We start from the raw sequence: 23066 nt of genomic DNA on the forward strand, positions 1-23066 counted from the left end.
TAACCCAGCACCTCCTCCCACCCCCACATTAACCCAGCACCTTCTCCCACTCCCCACATTAACCCAGCACCTCCTCCCACCCCCACATTAACCCAGCACATCCTCCCACCCCCACATTAATCCAGCACTTCCTCCCACCCCCACATTAACCCAGCACCTCCTCCCACCCCCACATTAACCCAGCACCTCCCACCCCCACATTAACCCAGCACATCCTCCCACCCCTACATTAACCCAGCACCACCTCCCACTCCCACATTAACCCAGCACCTCCTCCCACCCCCAGATTAACCCAGCACCTCATCCCCCCCCCACATTAACCCAGCACATCCTCCCACCCCCACATTAACCCAGCACCTCCTCCCACCCCCACATTAACCCAGCACCTCCTCCCACTCCCCACATTAACCCAGCACCTCCCACCCCCACATTAACCCAGCACCTCCTCCCACCCCCACATTAACCCAGCACCTCCTCCTACCCCCACATTAACCCAGCACATCCTCCCACCCCCACATTAACCCAGCACATCCTCCCACCCCCACATTAACCCAGCACTTCCTCCCACCCCTACATTAACCCAACACATCCTCACACCCCCACATTAACCCAGCACCTCCTCCCACCCCCACATTCCCCCAGCATCTCCTTCCACCCCCACATTAACCCAGCACCTCCTCCCACCCCCACATTAACCCAGCACCTCCCACCCCCACATTAACCTAGCACCTCCTCCCACCCCCACATTAACCCAGCACCTCCTCCCACCCCCACATTAATCCAGCATTTCCTCCCACCCCCACATTAACCCAGCACCTCCTCCCACCCCAAAATTAACCCAGCTCCTCCCACCCCCACATTAACCCAGCACATCCTCCCACCCCTACATTAACCCAGCACCTACTCCCACTCCCACATTAACCCAGCACCTCCTCCCACCCCCAGATTAACCCAGCACCTCATCCCACCCCCACATTAACCCAGCACCTCCTCCCACCCCCACATTAACCCAGCACCTCCTCCCACCCCCACATTAACCCAGCACCTCCTCCCACTCCCCACATTAACCCAGCACCTCCTCCCACTCCCCACATTAACCCAGCACCTCCTCCCACCCCCACATTAACCCAGCACCTCCTCCCACCCCCACATTAACCCAGCACCTTCTCCCACTCCCCACATTAACCCAGCACCTCCTCCCACCCCCAGATTAACCCAGTATCCCCTCCTACTTAATAACCCCAACAAAATCCACCTCCCTACCCACTCCCAGCAGTATGTATAGATACCACAATGCCAAAATATTGTTACTATCCCATGACTGATGCTGTCCGCCTCACCCGCCATAAAATGTCCCCACGGGGAGGAAAATGGGGAAAGATCCCCACCCAAAATTTCCCCGCCCTTGTATGTCTACTAAGCCCGGGAGAAAATTCCCCACCTTATGCTTCGACCAATCACACGAGAGGAAAAAAATCTCTTCCTTATTACTCGACCAATCACCGGCCGACCTGGAAACTCACTTTACGTTGCCATGTAAATATGCACTTTTAAGTTAATTTTTAAGGCGCCGAGCCATAGATGGGAATAAATGATGTTTATAACATAATTCTTATGTTATATTACACAAAACTGGATTCATTAGAATAATTAATGGCAGGTTCTTAGTTTTTTTTTGAGGGGGAGAGAAAGTGTATAATGGACAGATTTCAAAGAATTACTTTACTAGACGTCAAGGTAAAGTTTACTCTATTGCAACAGTCAAAGTAAAGTTTATCACAGGACTCAGTGACGTTACTTTGATGCAAGATTTGCAGTGTTACTCTCAAGTTCCTCGACCCTCAAGGAAGGTTCCTTGATGCTAGGCCTCTCAAGGAAGGTTCCTTGATGCTAGGCCTCTCAAGAAAGGTTCCTTGATGCTGGTGAGGGGCTCTTGGTCTAGGAAATTGGACCTGTGCTCCAGTTCCCTACATTAAACCTGAATACCTTCCACATCCCCCCCTCAGGCGCTGTATAATCCAACGGGTTTAGCGCTTCCCCCGTGATTATAATAAGTTACTCGCATCAAACATGATGGTTTCCCATTCCTTAGTGGCTGTGTGACCCTCATGGGTTTAGTGCTCCCCCATGAACGTCTTAACAACAACAACAACAACAACAATAACGGTTGAGTGTCATGTATACCAGTATTTTTAAAAGAACTTTAGCTTCCAGTATTATGTTCGATGGTGTCGGTGACGGTAATTAGCGACGCCTCCAGACATTACTCACAGGATAATTCAGCCATATTGAACATGTCAGTCAGCATCAACAAACACAATGTTCACTGGGAAGCTGCCACCATCAAACCCGAATCACACTGCAGCTACAAGATCATAGAATCTGCCCTCATAGCTGCCACTCCCAGTTTATTATTATCAAAAAAGAAGCGCTAAGCCACAAGGGCTATACAGCACTCCCAGTTTAAACATCTCGAAGATTATGAAAACCAGACGTGTTTCCAGCGGCCAACCTGACACAACGCCGACACAAGAACACGAATTACATAGCACAAAGGGACTTCGTACCCAAATTTTTAGCTTCTATACAGGTCCTGTTCCCCCCCTTCCTGCACGGTGAGAGGTGCATCCTTACCTATATATTCATGTTCTCTCACTTGTGTATCTGCTGAAGAGGACCCCAGAAGGAGGTCGAAATATACAGATCAATCAATTTTTCTGATATTCTGTCTCCATGTGAGTTATTATTTAGCATTGACAAGTGTTTATTACACTTATTCATAATATTAATAATAATAATAATAAAATGTTAAACATGATAATAATAATTATAATAGTGACAAAAGGTGATAATAACTATAATAATAATAATAATAATAATAATAATAATAATAATAATAATAATAATAATAATAATAATAATAACCTTGCATGTCACTCAACAAGACTGTTGGTAAGTAAGACACATAGGCAACAGTTAGGCATCTTTAATCCGAAACGTTTCGCCTATACAGCTGTATAGCCCTTGTGGCTTAGCGCTTCTTTTTGATTATAATAATTCGCCTACACAGCAGGCTTTTTCAGTTGAGCACAGAAAGTAGGCAGGAGCAGTAGAGATGCGATGGCGATGTAATCAGTCCATCACCCTTGTAGTCGTAGAATTTGAGGTTGTCAGTCCCTCGGCCTGGAGAAGTTCAGTTCCATAGTCAGGAACTATCTGAAGATCAAGTGACAGTGTGGAGACTTAAATACTGTCGGAAGGAGAGGTGCAGAGTAGTAGTAGTAGTAGTAGTAGTAGTAGTAGTAGTAGTAGTAGTAGTAGTAGTTGATCTTCAGATAGTTCCTGACTATGGAACTGAACTTCTCCAGGCCGAGGGACTGACAACCTCAAATTCTACGACTACAAGGGTGATGGACTGATTACATCGTCTTCACATCTCTACTGTTCCTGCCTATTTTCTGTATTCGACTGAAGAAGCCTACTGTGTAGGCGAAACATTTCGGATTAAAGTTGCCTAACTGTTGCCCACGTGTCTTACCAACCTGTCGGTAGTGTATACCATTTTGATATTCAAGACTTTTGGTGCTCCACAAACAGCTAGTGTAAGTTTCCGTTAATTCTCCGAGAAAAGAAGGATGTGAAACGTGATGTTAATGGCGAGGGAGCATAACTTCAAACGTTTAATCTCCGGCCAGAAAAAAATAACTTTAATCATGTATACGCTGAGTTACTGAGTTAATTTTACTTACAAACTCTGTATGATCTCGTGGCTCAGTGGTTCACAACCTGGAGGACCTGTGTTGGATACCCGGGCGAGCGGAGACGTGTGGGCACTGGGCAAGACTGCGTTTCCTTACATACATCTGTTGTCCTGTTCACCTAGCAGCAAATAGGTACCTGGGTGTTAGTCGTCTGGTGTGGGTGGCATCCTGGGGGACAAGACTGAGGACCACAATGGAAATAAGACAGTCAGTCCTTAATGACGCACTGACTTTCTTGGGTTACCCTGGGTGGCTAACCCTCCAGGGTTAAAAATCCGAACAAAATCTTAAGTCTGTTTACATCTGCCCCTTGTTTACCTAGTGGTAGATAGGTACCTGGGTGTTAGTTGAGTGTTGTCAGTAGGATACCTAGCAGGGAGAGATGTGAAGATCACTCTACATATACCTGATACCCCTGCTTACATATCCCGCTATTACACTATGAGGTGAATGCGCTACCAACCGAGCAACACCTCACCATGGAGAGACCTGCTATTAAATAACAACATTAAGACAAAATACGTACATATACAGCATAATGGTTAAACATTAAACAAATTCTTAAGCCAGTATGATGAGTTAATTATCTGGTGAGCATAAATTCCAGCATTTGACTGCCTGTACCGGGAGAGCTGTATAGTCCTTGTGGCTTAGCGCTTCTTTTTGATTATAATAATAATAATGTACCGGGAGATATGACAAGGGATGATTAATGCTGCTAAATTTTTATCAAGTTGGGAGTGTTGCCAGATGTATAGACTATATATTAAAATATTAATTGTGATTGCTCATCTTCCTGAGCTCATCTTTCTCATTCATTCTGTATTAAATTTATTCTCCACGCTTTCCTTTGTATCATTAGATAACACCCTGCTACCTGTCTTCTGTTGGGTGAACACACTGAGTGCCCGTGGATCGATCCCCAGTACTGGGCATGTTTTCTTACACTTGCTGCCCATGTTCATCTAGCAGTGGGCAGGTACTTGGGTGTTAGTCGACTGGTGTGGGTCGCATCCTGGGGACAAAATTAACGTAAGTATTCAGAAATGCTCTTCATAACCAGGGACTTTCTGTACAGCATGTCACTGATGTGAGCTTTGGTATGTACAAGTTGTATTATGTACTTGTAGAAATAAACATTATTATTATTATTATTGTTGTTGTTGTTGTTGTTGTTGTTGTTTTCGTATACACTGCACATTATGAAGAAAAAACTGGTAAATAATCTAATAAACAATATGGATTATATTGTATTACCCAGGTGAAGCCTACTGTATTACCCAGGGGGGAGGAAGAGAAGAAGAAGAAGAAGAAGACCCTAACCCCCCAGGTCCCCCAGCGCCCACCTGGGGGTTAAACTTCTTAAAACCACAGGCCCAGACACGACATTCTAAGTTAGACAACTTTGGCGTACCTTTCTGGCAGAATTTGGCGAAACTCTGCCACGCCAACTCTGGGTTTCGCGCATGAAGGAACGAGTCAAGTTGGCCAGACAGATTTGTTGGCAGCCTTCACTTGCTGAGAGAATTGTATTGGTCTTGTGTACGGCCCCTTTACCGCCCCTCCGGGTTTATAAACCAATTATATTAAAACACTCTCTTGCTAAGAAATAATAATAATAATAATAATAATAATAATAATAATAATAATAATAATAATAATAATAATAATAATTATTATTATTATTATTATTATTATTATTATTATTCATTTACAACAGTAGTAATAATAAAAATAAATGAATAAATTCGGGAATAAATAATTTAAAAGTCTTTGTTGAGTAACACTTGTCAGTGACACCTGTCAGTGACACCTGTCAGTGACACCTGTCAGTGAAACTTGTCAGTGACACCTGTCAGTGACACCTGTCAGTGGCACTTGTCAGTGACACCTGTCAGTGACACTTGTCAGTCACACCTGTCAGTCACACCTGTCAGTGGCACTTGTCAGTGACACCTGTCAGTCACACCTGTCAGTCATACCGCTCAGAGTCACACCTACACATGTTACTCTCCAGACTATTATTTAATGCTCCCCCCAGAACTCATGTCAGAGTTTGTACCATCATAAATAAGCTACAGCTTTTAAATTTCTTGCATGAAGATGGTCTCTAGCAAGACCGAACATATCTACATCACCTTTGTTTACCTGACATCTGCTGCTAGGTGAGCAGTAAATATATCCCGGACCATACATCACCTTTGTTTACCTGACATCTGCTGCTAGGTGAGCAGTAAATATATCCCGGACCATACATCACCTTTGTTTACCTGACATCTGCTGTTAGGTGAGCAGTAAATATATCCCGGACCATACATCACCTTTGTTTACCTGACATCTGCTGCTAGGTGAGCAGTAAATATATCCCGGACCATACATCACCTTTGTTTATCTGACATCTGCTGTTAGGTGAGCAGTTCAAAGTTTATTCTCTATAAGGATTACAATGCTGAGTTTACAGAAATTTGGTTATTGTTTGGTTTACATGTAGTAAAATTGTGATTACAGAGTGTACCACTAGAACGCTTAGCATGGCTAGGCATTTCGGGCATACTTAGTTTTATTCTTAATTGTAAAATATTACAAATTATGAGGTAAGTTGGTATTATGGCTAAGTGACTAAATACTAGTTTGTGAGTTTAGCAATGTGAATGCTTTTGTTTTGGCACAGTACATAGTTTCAGTATTGGAGTATCACAGGATTCATTATTTTAAGACTGAGATTAATATTTCTGTTTATGGTCAAATGAGTGAGTGAGTGTAAGTGTGAACCACCAGGTGGTATTCGTGTAGTTAGTTGACGGGGTGTATCAGGGAGATAAGATGTTTTCTAATGGTAGTTTTGAAGGTGATGAATGTGTCTGCAGTTCTAGAGTTCTCAGGTAGGGTATTCCAGATTTTAGGGCCTTTGACATACATTGAATTTTTGTAAAGGTTTAGTCGGACACGGGGAATGTCGTAGAGATGTTTGTCTGGTGTTATGCCTGTGGGTTCTGTCACAACTATCAAGAAAGCGTTTTAGGTCAAGGTTGATATTAAAGTTTAAGGCCCTGTAGATGTAGATTGCACAGTAGTAAGTGTGGATGTACTGAACTGGGAGTAAGTTTAGATCTATGAAGAGTGGGGGGGTGTGTTGCCAGGGATGGGATTTAGTGATTATTCTTACTGCAGCTTTTTGTTGGGTTATTATTGGCTTTAGGTGTGTTGCTGCAGTTGATCCCCAAGCACAAATAGCATAGGTGAGGTATGGATAAATAAGTGAGTGGTATAGTGTGAGAAGGGCATTTTGCGGCACGTAGTATCGTATCTTGGAGAGGATCCCAACCGTTTTGGATACTTTTTTGGCTATATGCTGGATATGGGTGCTGAAATTCAGGTTGTTGTCAAGGTATAAGCCTAGGAATTTTCCCCCATTATTTCTGGTAATTAGAGTGTTGTCAATCTTAATGTTAATTTGTGCATCTCCTGCTCTGCTACCAAACATAATATAGTAGGTTTTGTCAGTGTTAAGCGTAAGTTTATTGGTTGTCATCCAAGTCGATATTTTAATCAGCTCCTCATTCACAATGGTGTTGAGGGTGGCAAGATTAGGGTGAGAGATGACATAAGTCGTGTCATCAGCAAAGAGAATGGGTTTCAGGTGTTGGGATACGTTTGGAAGGTCATTGATGTATATGAGGAAGAGCAGGGGACCAAGGACACTTCCCTGCGGAACTCCAGTATCAAGTGGCCGTGTTGCTGATCCCGGACCCTACATCACCTTTGTTTACCTGACATCTGCTGCTAGGTGAGCAGTAAATATATCCCGGACCCTAATAGAAATAAGTCACTTTTTCTGACCTTTTTTTTGGGTTATCTTGGGGTCTCTAGACATATGCTGTTATGTATGATAATCTATTTAACTGTATTTGTGTATACCTGAATAAACTATCTGGATAAGTTTAAGTTTTGTTGAGATTTTTAACCTTGGAGGGTTAGTCACTCAGGGTAACCCAAGAAAGTCAGTGCGTCATCGAGGACTGTCTAACTTATTTCCATTGTGGTGTTCAATCTTGTCCCCCAGGATGCCACCCACACCAGTCGACTAACACCCTAGCTGAGTGAATCTATCAGAACCAGCTGGCCGAGTTGTTAACGCACTGGCCTGTAAATTTTAGAACTTGGCTTCAAATCCTCACCCGTTCCCTGATTTATTTCCCCATCAATGTAGACAACCACCACTAACACCACACATAACTTCCCTCAACCTTATAAGAGCATCGTCTGACCCGCCAACACAAGCAACACAACACTAACACACTCACTATTATAAAGACAAGAGCGCCATAAATGTCTCTAGATAACAGCAAGCAAAAAATAAAATTGGAAAATTGTAAGTTCTAGACGACAGCTATAATCAAGCTATGCTCAGTGGCAAGTGCTTTCAAATGAATAACAACAATAACAATAACAGCAATAACCTTCACACAGGGTATTACAATAATAGCAAAAACAGTCTGTCAGCACACACACACAATGATAATAACACGTGCAGAGGAGAGGAAAGGAAGGAGAATAAGGAGGAGGAGAAGAAGTGGTTCACGAAGAAGAGAGAAGAAAAAGAGCTTGAGAGGAAAGGTGTCAGAGCTCACAGGTGTGTGTGTACCTGCAGGTGTTGGGTGACGCTGACAATATTCTGACTAGTGGTGGAGGGAGGAAGGTATTGACGGAGGTAGTGATGGAGGAGGTGGTATTGGAGGTGGTGGTAGTTGTAATGGAGGCAGTGTTGTGAGAGGCAGTGATGGAAGCTACAAAGCCTCCCTCTCTCTCTCTCTCTTTCCCTCCTTCTATCTCCCTGCAGGATGCACCATCTCCCGTGAACTGGCTGGAGGTATCTCACTGTCAAGGGCTGCAGCCTCCTCTCCCATCTGGGGATGCCAGAGAGAGAGAGAGATGCTGCCGTCTCTGTGTTACCTGAGATGATGATGCTGGCTTGCCAGGCAGCTAAGGTAAGAAGAGGATGAACGAAGGAAGAAGCAGAAAGAAAAGAAAAAAAATGAGAGAGAGAGAGAGAGAGAGAGAGAGAGAGAGAGAGAGAGAGAGAGAGAGAGAGAGAGAGAGAGAGAGAGAGAGAGAGAGAGAGAGCGGGAAAGTAGAAGACAGAACCGTGACATAGGAAATAAATAAATTAAAAATGAGAAATATGTAAAAGAGGGAAAAAGAGAAGAGATAAACGGAGATAATATTAGATAAAGAATGAGGGGTTGGAAGATAAATCACTGAGGGAGACACTACTACCTTGTCATACCACTATAAAACAGAATCTTGTCAAACGTTATGCACTCTGGCAGGATGGTCAGTTTTTTTAACTGTCTCCTGATATACATTGTATCTCTGAGTGTGTGTACTTACCGTACTTACCTATACATAGATGTAGGGGTTGATTGACAGTTCTTGGACCCGCCTCTTCGTTGGTCGTTACTAGGTCTACTCTGCTCCATGAGCATGAGCGGTGTGTGTGTGTGTGTGTGTGTGTGTGTGTGTGTGTGTGTGTGTGTGTGTGTGTGTGTATGTACTCACCTAATTGTAGTTGCAGGGGTCGAGACTCAGCTCCTGGCCCTGCTCCATGATCTTTATCATACCTCTTCTTAAAGCTATGTATGGTTCCTGTGTGTGTGTGTGTGTGTGTGTGTGTGTGTGCACTCGCCTATACTTACCTATTTTTGGTTGCTGCGGTCGAGTCATAGCTCCTGGCCTCGTGTGTGTGTGTGTGTGTGTGTGTGTGTGTGTGTGTGTGTGTGTGTGTGTGTGTGTGTGTGTGTGTGTATTACCACAACTACAATATTCTCACAACTACAGTAGTCTCATAACTACAATATTCCCACAACTCCAGCATCTCCCCCTCACCTCCAAGATGCTGACCACAGCTTCCCTCTCAGCTTCTGAATACAAATCTGTACACAGTTTCGCCACTCCTTTCTAACTCTTCTTTTTCCTTCCCGTCTATCTCCTCTCCCGTCATTTCTATCTCAATGAAAATGGTTATGCAAATATTTTCGTTAGTGGGTTTTGGTCTGAGAAGAACCTGTCTAGTTTGGGCCAGTAGGCCTCTTGCAGTGCTCCTCATTTTTTATGTTTTGTTATCACCATACCATTTCTCACTTGTTATATTCTCATGTTCTTCATTTCCTCCCTCTTCTTATCCCTCTTTTACTCCTTCCATCCCTTCTTCACCAGCATTATCTTGCCTCCTCCATCTGACCAACAGAAGTGGAGGTGAGGTATAGGGAGGAGGGGATGGGAGAGGGAGAGAATGGAGAGGGAGAGAGAGGAGGGGGAGAGTAGGAAGGAGGGGGTGTGATGGCAGCCTGAGATGCTAAACAGTGACATCAAAGAGAACAAAACTCAAATCAAACTTGTCGTTGTGAAGACGGTGCCAACACCCTGTGACCTGGGACAGCCAGGGAGAGGGTGTGACTGGGAGGGTTGGAGAGAGGGTGGGAGAGAGGGAGGGAGAGACAGGTATCAGTGGGAGGGAGTATCAACACTACATCCTGTGACAACAAATAGAGCAAGGCCAGAAGGATGACAATAACAACGATCACTATATGCAGATTAGCTCAACTAAAGACAGACAGAAATCTTCCTCCAGACACACTTTTGTGGAGTGCACCTGGCATACTATTTATCTTGGGACAAGGAAGTGGATGAGAGGAGACACTAGCAGGAGAGTGAGGGGAGGGAATGGGAGGGGAGAGGATGAGGGTGAGGGGAGAAGAAGGGAGGAAGGAGGGTGAAGAGATGCACTAAAGGAAGATGGTAGAAGAAAGGTAGGTATAATGTTTTTCAGGAAACAGGGCAAATGTCTCCTGACGCGAGTTTTAGTCATGTGATGACCCGCAGCTAGAGCTTTTGGTTATCTGACCGAGGCCTTCCACTGGCTTACCACTCCACCCCTTTAAAAATAATTATAACCATTTTCCTAACCTGCTAGAAGAGAAAAAGTATCGAGACAATTACTACTACTACTAATAACAATAATCTTCACCCTCGTCTTACATGTACTGTAATTTACAGAGGTACAACGTACATTGTAGTGAAGGGAAGGTGTGGCCAGCTCAGTAGTGTCAATAATATTCATGGGGGTACTAATCTAAATTTCTAGGTGTGCAACTCAGCCTTCAGTATAAATTACCAAGGTCTATAATCATAAGAATGGAAGAACACTTCAGCAGGCCTACTGACCTAGGTAACATTGAAAATGGGTTGGGCAAATGTTTTTTGCTAGTGGATTTGGATTTCAGAAGAACCTGCCTAGCATGGGCCAGTAGGCCTTCTGCAGTGTTCCTCCTAACTTATGTCTTACTCAAAAGCAACCTTTTCCACCCACCTATGTGTCAAATGTTTTTCCACAGCTACAGAAGAATTTGCTTCAGTACCTCAGGTACTAATCAGTCCCAACCCTTCTCACTCATATATTTCTCTTAATCCTTTTCTGGAGGAACCCAAGGTTTTAGCTTCTATCACCCTACTTGGTAGATTATTCCACGCATCTACAACAACTCTGAAAACCAGTACTTACCTCAGTTCTGCTGATCACTCCAAGGTCTTCCTCTTCCCGGATCCCCGCTAGCGAGGTTCAATACCTAATATATTGGTGTTTAATATTGCTGTATCCAAAATACATTACTTTGATCACTGTTAAATTTAGTTGTTAGCGTCTCCGAGCACTGGGCTAACTTATCGGGTGTTTCTAAAGCTTCTGAGAGAGTGTAAACACAGAGCCGATGACCTGATAAATGGTCTGATTAATGACCTGATTAATGGTGTGATTAATTGGAGTAATATGCTTGTGATGGATGGCTTCGTCCCTCGCTTCCTGTAGTTACTGCCGCTTTCTTAACTCTCTCTCTCACTCTCTTATTTCTTCCCTCACTTCTTCTCCCTCAATGCAAGCTATTCTTCTTTTCCTTCTGTCTTATTCTTTACTGACATTCGCCCTCCTTCCCAGCTCTGTCTCTCTTCCCACTTGCCTCTCCCTCTGCTACTCTCATTTCTGCATTCTTCTCTTTCCTTTCGTCCTTTTATTGTTTCTCCTCTCATTTTCATTACACTTCTCGTTATGCTCTCTTCCTTTCCCTTCTCTCTTCCCCCACTTCCTATCCTTTCCCTTATTATATAAACCTGTTCATCCTGCAGTTGCGGAAACCTATCATCCTTCCTGTTCTACCATCCTTCCCTTCAAACTCTCTTTATTTGATCTGCTTATCCATCTGTTATTGATTCTCTGGATCGACGTCTCTCCATTGTACCTCACCCACCTTTTTTCCTCTCTTCCTCAGTCCTCAACTTTAGTCCCTCACTTAATCTTTCTCTCACTCTTGAAGTAATTCCTCATTCCTTTTCAAATCTCGCTCTTTCGAAATGGACTTCTCCCTGGCTCTCAACTTGTTCCTCGACGCCAGCTGATCCTTTCACCTCTGACCTTTCCTTCCTGTGATGCTGCTCCACGCACCATCTTCTTAATTTTTTTTGTCTGTTTTCTCTCGATTTCTCTTTCCCTTCTCTCCATTACCAGTTTTTTCTTCTCTGTCTCTGTCTAATCATCTCTCTATTTCTCTCACACTGTCTCACCTGTATTTGTGTATACCTGAATAAACTTACACCCTCTCTTTCTCTGTCAATCTGTCTCACCCTTTGTCTCACCCTTTCTGTCTCACCCTTTCTGTCTCACCCTCTCTCTCTCTGTTCTCTTTGTCTGTCTGTCCGTTTCTCTATCTCTCTCTTTCTTTGGTCTTCTTCCTCTCGTCTCCAACCTCGCTATTTTTCCTCCAAGGCTGCGACACCCTCTCATCTGCAGTCATTCTCTTGAAGTCTCCCCTCCTCTTGTTCCACGTTTTCTTTATTTATATTTATTTTCAGGGCAACAGATGCGAGTCCCGTTTTCTCTCATAAAAGATCACATTTTCTTCTGAATGAACCATTTGAAATTAATAATAGATTATCAGTTCATCTTCCTCTCTTTTATTCAAATCTTCTGTATCACATTTTTATTGTCTATTTTTGATTGACATTTTTCTATATATTTTTTTTTCTTATCCGCCGGTATTCTCCCGGCCCGGGTCTTTTTCTGTCAGTTATTCTTCTCCGTTTTCTCTAATTAGTTCCCATTTTCTCTCATTAACTTCCATATTTGTTCCCTGATGTGACTCACTATTTTTGTTTGTTTATACTTTGTATCTGACCTGTCTCAGGGAGAGGGACGTCCGGGAATCGAACCCGGAATCTTTTGGTTGTGATTGAGAGAGTCACGTAAATTCATTTTAAGATTTCATTCACCTTACATCTATTTACACCTTTCACCTCTCTTTATCTCCTCTTCTCATCTCTCCCTCCCTTTTCTTCTCTTTTCTCATCCTACCCTACCCCATTCTCTCTCTTCCTCCCCCTCTCTTCTTTCCACTCTTTTACCTCATTCTCTCTTTCCCTTTCCTTCCTTCTCCCCAACCCTCCCCTTCCACTCTCTCCTCTAATCTCTTCCACCCAACCCTCTCTCTCTCTCTCTCTTCCACTTTCTCCCTTCCATCGCCCATCAACTCTAAGACAGACGATGATAGATTTGCAAACGTACATTTTCTGAAGAGAATTTCCACGCATAGAAAACGGATATTGGTAGAGTGTCAAAGTATAGATTTATTGAACATATTTACTTGTTATGTTTAGTTCCGAAATACTTTGTAACATTTGAACTTTGGCCAGAGTGACAGCTACGGCAGACGTACCTATTTACTGCTAGGTGAGCAGCAGCAGTAGGTGTTAATTAAACTGACACCCAGGTACCTATTTACTGCTAAGTGAGCAGGAGCAGCAGCAGCAGTAGATGTTAGACTGATACCCAGGTACCTATTTACTGCTAGGTGAGCAGGAACAGAGCAGCAGTAAGTCAGACTATCACCCAGGTACCTATTTTTTTCTGCTAGGTGAACAGAAGCAGCAGGTGTAAGCAGACTTATCAGCACCTTTCGCCCTCCCTGGGTTTTGAACCCAGGACCACTGGGTTGTGAGCCCAGTACACTGACCATATGCAATATGCTTTTGAAGAATGCAACTCGTGCAACGTTTTGGAATCTTTATTGTGGAAACGTTTCGCCAGCCAGTGATTTCATCAATCCAATACAGAGAAGTACGGTGGAAGACGAGGAAAAGTTTGAGGTAATCCGTCCCCTCCGTTCTTCTCTGTATTGGACTGAAGAAGCTAAAATGTTGCGTAACTTGCCAGTTTTCTAAACACTTTACAATAATACCTTACTGGCTGACAACACATGTAGTGAATGCAAATTTTAGATATTTAAATAAATCAAAACTGAAATTGAGTGTTTCTTGACGCTTTTGGTCATGTGACTGAGGCCTTCCACTGGCTTACCACCCCATAAAAAATATAGTTGTGATTATAACCATTGCTTCTGAAAATAACCCGATGAACAAAATTAAATCACAATATGATAAATACTTAGTATATAGTCTAATAAATTTACGTAGGTGTTGTAATAGAATTATTTATTATATATATTTTTATGACATAAAAATACGTTCTTGAGAAATCGACGCGACAGACTTTTGAAAAGAAGAAAATATCGTTCGTTCTTTTCGTGTTTGGCGCTCAATGTAGAGGAAAAGTTTGATGGATTTTAAGGAGGAAACAAAGTTATCCATGTTCCTCGCTCTGCACGCTGGAGGGGCCGGCCAGCAAGTGGACGTTTGGTCTTTACAAGTTTGATTGTTAACTCAGTCACTTGCCCGGGCATCAGTTCCAATATGGCGCAGCCAGGTGTGCCAACGTTTTTCCAAATCCACATCTCACAATCTTACTATTTTTATTCCTTACTTATGCATATTTTAACACCATAGTGACAGTAATATATATTTTCTCCACCTTAATAAAACTTTTCGGGTAAATTGTAAGGGTTACTGATTCAACAGAAAGCGAGATGGAAGGTATGGTTGGCAGACATGATCAATGGCAGCCATGTTTGTTGTGGTTGAGGAAAGAGGCCGGTGCGTCCAACACTGACCACTGATTACGTTAATACTAACTTTTGTACGTTAAAGTGGCTATTGGTTGCAGGTGCATGACCCAAACTTGTAGCTCACCGCTAAATATGTATCTAATGGAGGCACCTGAGAGGAAATACAGGAAGAAGAGCCCTTTGTGATAGACTATTGGAGGGAGTGTATTAAATTTCCATTAACAATAATATTAATTATAATTATTATTTAATTACCATTATTATTATTACTGTTATTACTAATTATGTTGTTAGTTTTTATGCTTTATTATATAAATATTTCATCAAATTTTGGAGCTATTGATAACTTCCATAGTCTGGAACATTGTTCCAGACTGTGGAACAAAACTCTTCTCCAGGCAGAGGGACTGATCACCTCAAAACTACGTCTTCAAGAGTGATGGACTGTACATCGTCTTTACATCTCCACTGCTTCTGCTGCCTCCTCTGTACTCGACTGAAGAAGCCTACTGTGTAGGCGATACATTTCGGGATAAAGATACCTAACTCTTACACATGTGTCTTTTCAACTTGTCCGTATTATACACCATTATCATACACAGATAACCCGCACATAGAAGAGAGGAGCTTACGACGACGTTTCGGTCCGACTTGGACCATTTACAAAGTCACACTAATGAAAAGGAGAGTAGGATGGGTATATGGGTAGTTCAGAAATGCTCAGTTCTGCTTTAATCAGCTTTGTAAAGCCCCTCAAGGAAGGTTCCTTGATGTTGGTGAGGGGCTCTTGATTTAGGGAATTGGATCTGTGCTCCAGTTCCCCGAATTAAGCCTGAATGCCTTCCACATCCCCCCCTAGGCGCTGTATAATCCTCCGGGTTTAGCGCTTCCCCCTTGATTATAATAATAATAATAATCAGCTTTGTAAAGCTATGCTCAGTATCTCATAACTGTGTGTACGTACACATTTACCGAGGGTTGTGGTGAGTTATGTGATGCGTTGAGAGAGTGAATGGAGGGACTACAGCAAGTGTGTGGGACGAGGAATTAAAATTGTCAGCTGAAGATGTGGTGAGATGGTTATTTCTGGTGCTGACCAAGGCTTGTGTTCAACCTGGTTTATTGCTATCTCCTGCCGTGTTCAGCCTGGTTTATTGCTATCTCCTGCCGTGTTCAGCCTGGTTTATTGCTACCTCCTGCCGTGTTCAGCCTGGTTTATTGCTATCTCCTGCCGTGTTCAGCCTGGTTTATTGCTACCTCCTGCCGTGTTCAGCCTGGTTTATTGCTACCTCCTGCCGTGTTCAAGCTGGTTTACTCCTACGTCCTGCCGTGTTCACCCTGGTTTATTGCTACCTCCTGCCGTGTTCAGCCTGGTTTATTGCTATCTCCTGCCGTGTTAAACCTGGTTTACTCCTACGTCCTGCCGTGTTCACCCTGGTTTATTGCTATCTCCTGCCGTGTTAAACCTGGTTTACTCCTACTTCCTGCCGTGTTCACCCTGGTTTACTGCTACTTTCTGCTAGCTGCTCCTCTACTGTCCTCCCTGTTACTTGTCTGTAAGTACCACAAAAGCTGTAACCCGACTCTGCACTTTCTTCCTGTCCTGACCCACACAAGGAGGTTGCAGGTCACGGAGGAAAACCTTCCCCAAACTCTATTTCTCTCCGACACATTAATTGACGGAGATGCCGCAGAAGTCGACATGCCATCATTTACTCAAGTTAGACTCGAGGATGAGAAATTGTCGTGCCTGTCTATGGTGAATTTTTTTTTTTTATATTTTATATCGTGAAATTGTTGGGTCATCTGCGGTACCTCAGGGTTCACTATGTCTGGGTCATGGTGACTGATGACACCTGCGGTACCTCAGGGCTCACTACGTTTGGGTCATGGTGACTGATGACACCTGCGGGATCTCAGGGCTCTCAACGTCTGGGTCATGGTGACTGATGACACCTGTGGGATCTCAGGGCTCACAACGTCTGGGTCATGGTGACTGATGACACCTGCGGTACCTTAGGGCTCACTACGTCTGGGTCATGGTGACTGATGACACCTGTGGGATCTCAGGGCTCACTACGTCTGGGTCATGGTGACTGATGACCTTGTGGCTGTGGTCGGGTTCACGTCTTACGAAGAGCAAGTTGTCAGAGGCCGAGGTTCAATTTGTGATCTTTGTACATGGATGTTCCTCATGGGAAAAACCCGTGTTGATGCAGCCTACCGTGTGCCTCTACTTGGAGATGCTGTGCATCTCCACCTGTATTGCAAACAACAACAACAACGGGAAAACTGATGATACCTTAGATAATACCCCGGCACCTGCTGTCCATGTTCACCTAGCAGTAAGTAGGTACCTGGGTGTTAGTCGACTGGTGTGGGTCGCATCCTGGGAACAAAATTAACCTAATTTGCGCGAAATGCTCTGCATAACGAAGAGCATCTATATAGTAATATGTCATTGATGTCAGCTACGGTCTGTATATGTTGTGTCACGTACTTGTAGAAATACAGATTATTATCAAGATACTGATTATTATAGACTACTTTGGACTGTCAAAATTGTATTTCAGGGACTATAACCAAAATCTAACTTATCTCTACCTGATAACCGACTCTCCCTAGGTTAGGTTAGGTTCGTCAGGAAACAGGACAAGTGTTTCCTGACGTGGGTCTTAGCCATATGATGACCCACAGCTGGAACTTTTGGTCATCTGACCGAGGTCTTCCATTGGCTTACCCATCCATCCCTTTAAACATTATGCTTATGATCATAACCATTGAGTTCCTCAATTCTCTGCCTAGACAAACTGGTGTTGATCATCAATACTTGCTCTAACCTGAAGGTGTTAGTTACAGAGAACTGGTATACTAAACTAGCTAACGGTAAAGCAGTATTAACATCTCAGAGCAATGGAATAATAATAAGACCAAATGTAAAGTATTTGGCCATTCCTGTGGTCACAATCTTGAACACCATGTTCTTAATTGTCCACTTATTGAGGAATATAGTGACAGTATGTGACACGTCAAGACATCTTACTAATGAAAATAATGTGCAAAATATATTAAGCAAATTTCTTAAATTTGCTTGTAGATGTAAAACCAGACGTACTCCTGTTAACCCTCTTGGGGCCTAGTTCCTAGGCCTATTGTGTATCCATATGCTCTTATGTTTCCCTCCATAGGATGGATATAAGGTACAGAATAAACTAGCCACTACCCTTCACAGGATGGATATAAGGTAGGTGAAACATGGTAGGTGAAACAAGGCTGTATGTATGCTGACAGCAGCATACATATAGCCGGGCTGACAGCAGCGACGTCCGTCAGCACCCAAAGGGCGACAAATTCCTCCTCTCTACGCTGAAAACCTCTCCTCTCCCGTCCCAGCATCCTATCCCAGCATCCCGTTCCAGCATCAAATCCCATCATCTCGTCCCAGCATCCCATCCCAGCATCCCGTCCCAGCATTCCATCCCAGCATCCCGTCCCAGCATCCCGTCCCAGCATCCCATCCCAGCATCCCGTCCCACAATAACCCATAACTGTCCATTCGCAAATTAATTCCTCGGGCGTGGAGGTGGTGACGAGCAGTGGACATCAGCGGGACAGCTCCTCTGGGGTAGAGGAGCGCAGCCTCTGCGCCAGACAGAGCCTTTCAAGAAATTGAACTGTGAGAATTCAGCTGTAAATTTCACGCGACGCGATGTTTACGGTGGAGGCCGCCATTGCGTTTACCGCGGGATTTAAGTGTGAAATTCGCCGATATTTCAGCGCTTATACGAGTGTTGTGGGATCTGAGAACGACCGAACGAAGGGAAATATAGAGAAGAATGTGATGAGGGCGAGAATTGAAGACGAGACGGGTTAAAAAGGGAGATGTCGATAACAAGTGTACTGACGTGAAGGAAGAGTGCCAGGTCTTGTGCCAGGTCTCGTGCCAGGTCTTTACTACACTACAGAACGAGATGGTGACGAGTTGAGTGAAATAGTAGTCTTAGTACAGAGAGCAAGCGCTTCTGGTGACTTCATTTCTGTGGCCCCGGTACCGAGTGTACAGCGCAAGTGTGGTTCCTTTGTCATGGTTTGAGATCTCGGGTGAAGTTATGAACTCGTGCCATGGGGTCAAACCCTATCCGTTCCGTGGTTTATGAGAATGAATAATAATAATAATAATAATAATAATAATAATAATAATAATAATAATAATAATAATCATAATACAAATAATAATAAAAATAATAATAATAATAATAATAATAATAATAATAATAATAATAATAATAATAATAATAATAATAATTATTATTATTATTATTATTATTATTATTATTATTATTATTATTATTATTATTATTATTATTATTATTATTATTATTAGTGTTAATATTATTATTATTTTTATTATTATCACGGTAAATCAGTAAGGGCTCATACTGAGGCTAGAGAACGAGAGCCAATCATGTTTGATACCATGGAACTGAAATTCTTGCCCCTGTTCCCAGTCCCAAGCCCTCTTTAGCAGTACCCAGACCACTCCTCCTGGAGTACCCAGACCACTCCTCCTGCAGTACCCAGACCACTCCTCCTGCAGTACCCAGACCACTCCTTCTGGAATACCCAGACCACTCCTCCTGCAGTACCCAGACCACTCCTCCTGCAGTACCCAGACCACTCCTTCTGGAATACCCAGACCACTCCTCCTGCAGTACCCAGACCACTCCTATTACAGTACCCAGACCACTCCTCCTGCAGTACCCAGACCACTCCTCCTGCAGTACCCAGACCACTCCTTCTGGAATACCCAGACCACTCCTCCTGCAGTACCCAAACCACTCCTCCTGCAGTACCCAGACCACTCCTTCTGGAGTGCCCAGACCACTCCTCCTGCAGTACCCAGACCACTCCTATTACAGTACCCAGACCACTCCTCCTGCAGTACCCAGACCACTCCTCCTGCAGTACCCAGACCACTCCTCCTGGAGTACCCAGACCACTCCTCCTGCAGTACCCAGACCACTCCTCCTGGAGCACCTAGATTCCTCGTGGAGCACCCAGACTACTCCTGATCATCCAGACTACTCCTGGATCACCCAGACTACTCCTGGATCACCCAAACTACTCCAGGAGCACCCAAACCCCTCCTGGAGCACCCAGACTTCTCTTGGATCACCCAGACTACTCCTGGATCACCCAGACTACTCCTGGATCTCCCAGACTACTCGTGGATCATCCAGAATACTCCTGGAGCACCCATACTACTCCTGGACCACCCATACTACTTCTGGAGCACCCAGACTTCTCCTGGATCATCCAGAAAATTCCTGGAGCACCCATACTACTCTTGGAGCACTCAGACTCTTCCTGGAGCACTTAGACTCCTCCTGGAGCACTCAGACTCCTGGAGCACCCAGACTACTCCTGGATTACCCAGACTTCTCTTGGAGCACCCAGACTACTCTCCTGGAACACCCAGACTACTCCTTGAGCACCCAGACTACTCCTGGAGCATCCAGACCCCTCCTGAAGCACACATACTACTCCTGGAGCACCCAGACTACTCCTGGATCACCCAGACTTGTCTTGGAGCACCCAGACTTCTCCTGGAACATCCAGACCCCTCCTGGAGCACCTATACTACTCCTGAAGCATCCATACTACTCATGGAGCAGCCAGACTACTCCTAGATCCCCCAGACTTCTCCTGGAACATCCAGATCTCTCATGGAGCATCCAGACCCCTCCTGGTGCACCCAGACTACTCCTGGAGCACCCAGACTACTCCTGGATCACCCAGACTACTCTTGGAGCACCCGCACTCCTCCTAAAACACCCAGACTACTACTCCTGGAGCACCCAGATTCCTCTTGGATCACCCACACCATCTTGGAGCACCCAGACTCCTCCTGGAGCACCCACACCATCCTGGAGCTCCCAGATTCCTCTTAGATCACCCAGACCCCTCCTGGATCACCTACACCATCTTGAAGCACGCGGACTCCTCCTGGAGCACCCAGACTCCTCCTTGAGCGCCCAGACTCCTCCTGGATCACCCGCACCAGCCTGGAGCGCCCAGACTCCTCCAGGATCACCCACACCAGCCTGGAGCGCCCAGACTCCTCCTGGATCACCCACACCAGCCTGGAGCACCCAGATTCCTCTTAGATCACCCAGACTCCTCCTGGAGCACCCACACCATCCTGGAGCACTTAGACTCCTTCTGGATCACCCACACCATCCTGGAGCACCCAGACAAGGGTGCAAACCTTAATGATGCAATTCCACCGCTGAATTAGCCGGCTGTTGAATAACTTAGGCGAGACTAAGAGCCGGATGTCGTAATTAGCAGCGAACAATCGAGTGATATTAGTTACCCTATTATTTCTAATTAATTCACCACAGTTAAGTAGGTATTGGAAATCAGGTGATTGGGAGATAAGCAGTTCGGGTGGTTGGACCGGGCGACAGGTAATTAAACCAGCCAGAGTCATTAAGCAGGAGATAATTGTTTGTAATTAGTGAAGTTATTGGTGTGTGTGTGTGTGTGTGTGTGTGTGTGTGTGTGTGTGTGTGTGTGTGTGTGTGTGTGTGTGTGTGTGTGTGTGTGTGTGTGTGTGTGTGCGCGCGTGTGTGTGTGTGTGTGTGTGTGTGTGTGTGTGTGTGTGTGTGTGTGTGTGTGTGTGTGTGTGTGTGCGTGTGTGTGTGTGTGTGTGTATGTGTGTGTGTGTGTGTGTGTGTGTGTGTGTGTGTGTGTGTGTGTGTGTGTGTGTGTGTGTGTGTGTGTGTGTGCTTTAGTTACCAGTTGTCAAAGGCACTTGCTGATAGGCACTTGGCCTGTTGTTTATAGTTTGGGGTATACTCACCTATTGGTGCTTCCCGGGATCGAGTCCTAGCTCCTGGCCCTCCCCGTCTGTTTGTTTGTGTGTGTGTACTCGCCTAATTACTCTCCTATTTGTGGTTGCAAGATTTGAGTCACAGCTCCTGGCCTTGCCTCTTCACTAGTCGCTGTTAGATCCACTCTTTCCCTGCTCCATGAGCTATATCATACCTCTTCTTAAAGCTATGTATGGATCTTGCACTATATCACTATTCCACTTCCTGACAATTCTATGACTGACGAAGTACTTCTTAACATCCCTGTAACTCATCTAAGTTTTAATCTTCCAGTTGTGACCCTTTGTTGCTGTGACCCATCTATGGAACATCCTGTGTCTGTCCACCTTGTCAATTCCTATCCGTATTTTAAATGTCGTTATGATGTCCTCCTTATCCCTCCTGTCCTCCTGTGTTGTCAGCTTGGGGACTAGTCTTGTTGCAAACTTTTGCACTTTATCTAATTTCTTGACGTGTTTGACCAGGTGCGGTTTCAATACTGGCTCTACATTCTCCAATATGGGCCTGACGTACACGGTGTACAGTGTCGTGAATGACTCCTTACTTAGACGTCGAAATGCTGTCGTCACAGGACTGCATACAGTCCTAGCACCACATACAGTAATAACACCACATACAATCCTAGCACCACATACAGACCTAGCACCACATACAGTCCTAACAGTCCTAACACCACAAATAATCCTAGCACCACATACAGTCCTAACAGTCCTAACACCAAGTACAATCCTAGCACCACATACAGTCCTAGCACCACATACAGTTCTAGCACCACATACAGTCCTAGCAGCACATACCGTCCTAACAGTCTTAACACCACGTACAATCCTAGCACCACATACAGTCCTAACACCACATACAGTCCTAACACCACATACAATCTTAGCACCACATACAATCCAAGCACCACATACAATCCTAGCACCACATACAGTCCTAGCACCAAATACAGTCCTAGCATCACATACAGTCCTAGCACCACATACAATCCTAGAACCACATCCAGTTCTAGCACCACATACAGTCCTAGCAACACATACAGTAATCGCACCAAATACAGTCCTAGCAACACATACAGTAATCGCACCAAATACAGTCCTAGCATCACATACAGTCCTAGCACCAAATACAATCCTAGAACCACATACAGTTCTAGCATCACATACATCTCTAGCACCACATAGAATCCTAGAACCACATACAATTCTAGCACCACATACAGTCCTAGCACCACATACAGTCCTAGCACAACATACAGTCCTAGCGCCACATACAGTCCTAGCACCACATACAATCCTAGCACAACATACAGTCCTAGCACAAAATACAGTCCTAGCACAACATACAGTCCTAGCACAACATACAGTCCTAGCACAACATACAGTCCTAGCACCACATACAGT

Source organism: Cherax quadricarinatus, chromosome 64, assembly GCF_038502225.1.
Source record: "Cherax quadricarinatus isolate ZL_2023a chromosome 64, ASM3850222v1, whole genome shotgun sequence".
Classification (NCBI taxonomy): domain Eukaryota; kingdom Metazoa; phylum Arthropoda; class Malacostraca; order Decapoda; family Parastacidae; genus Cherax; species Cherax quadricarinatus.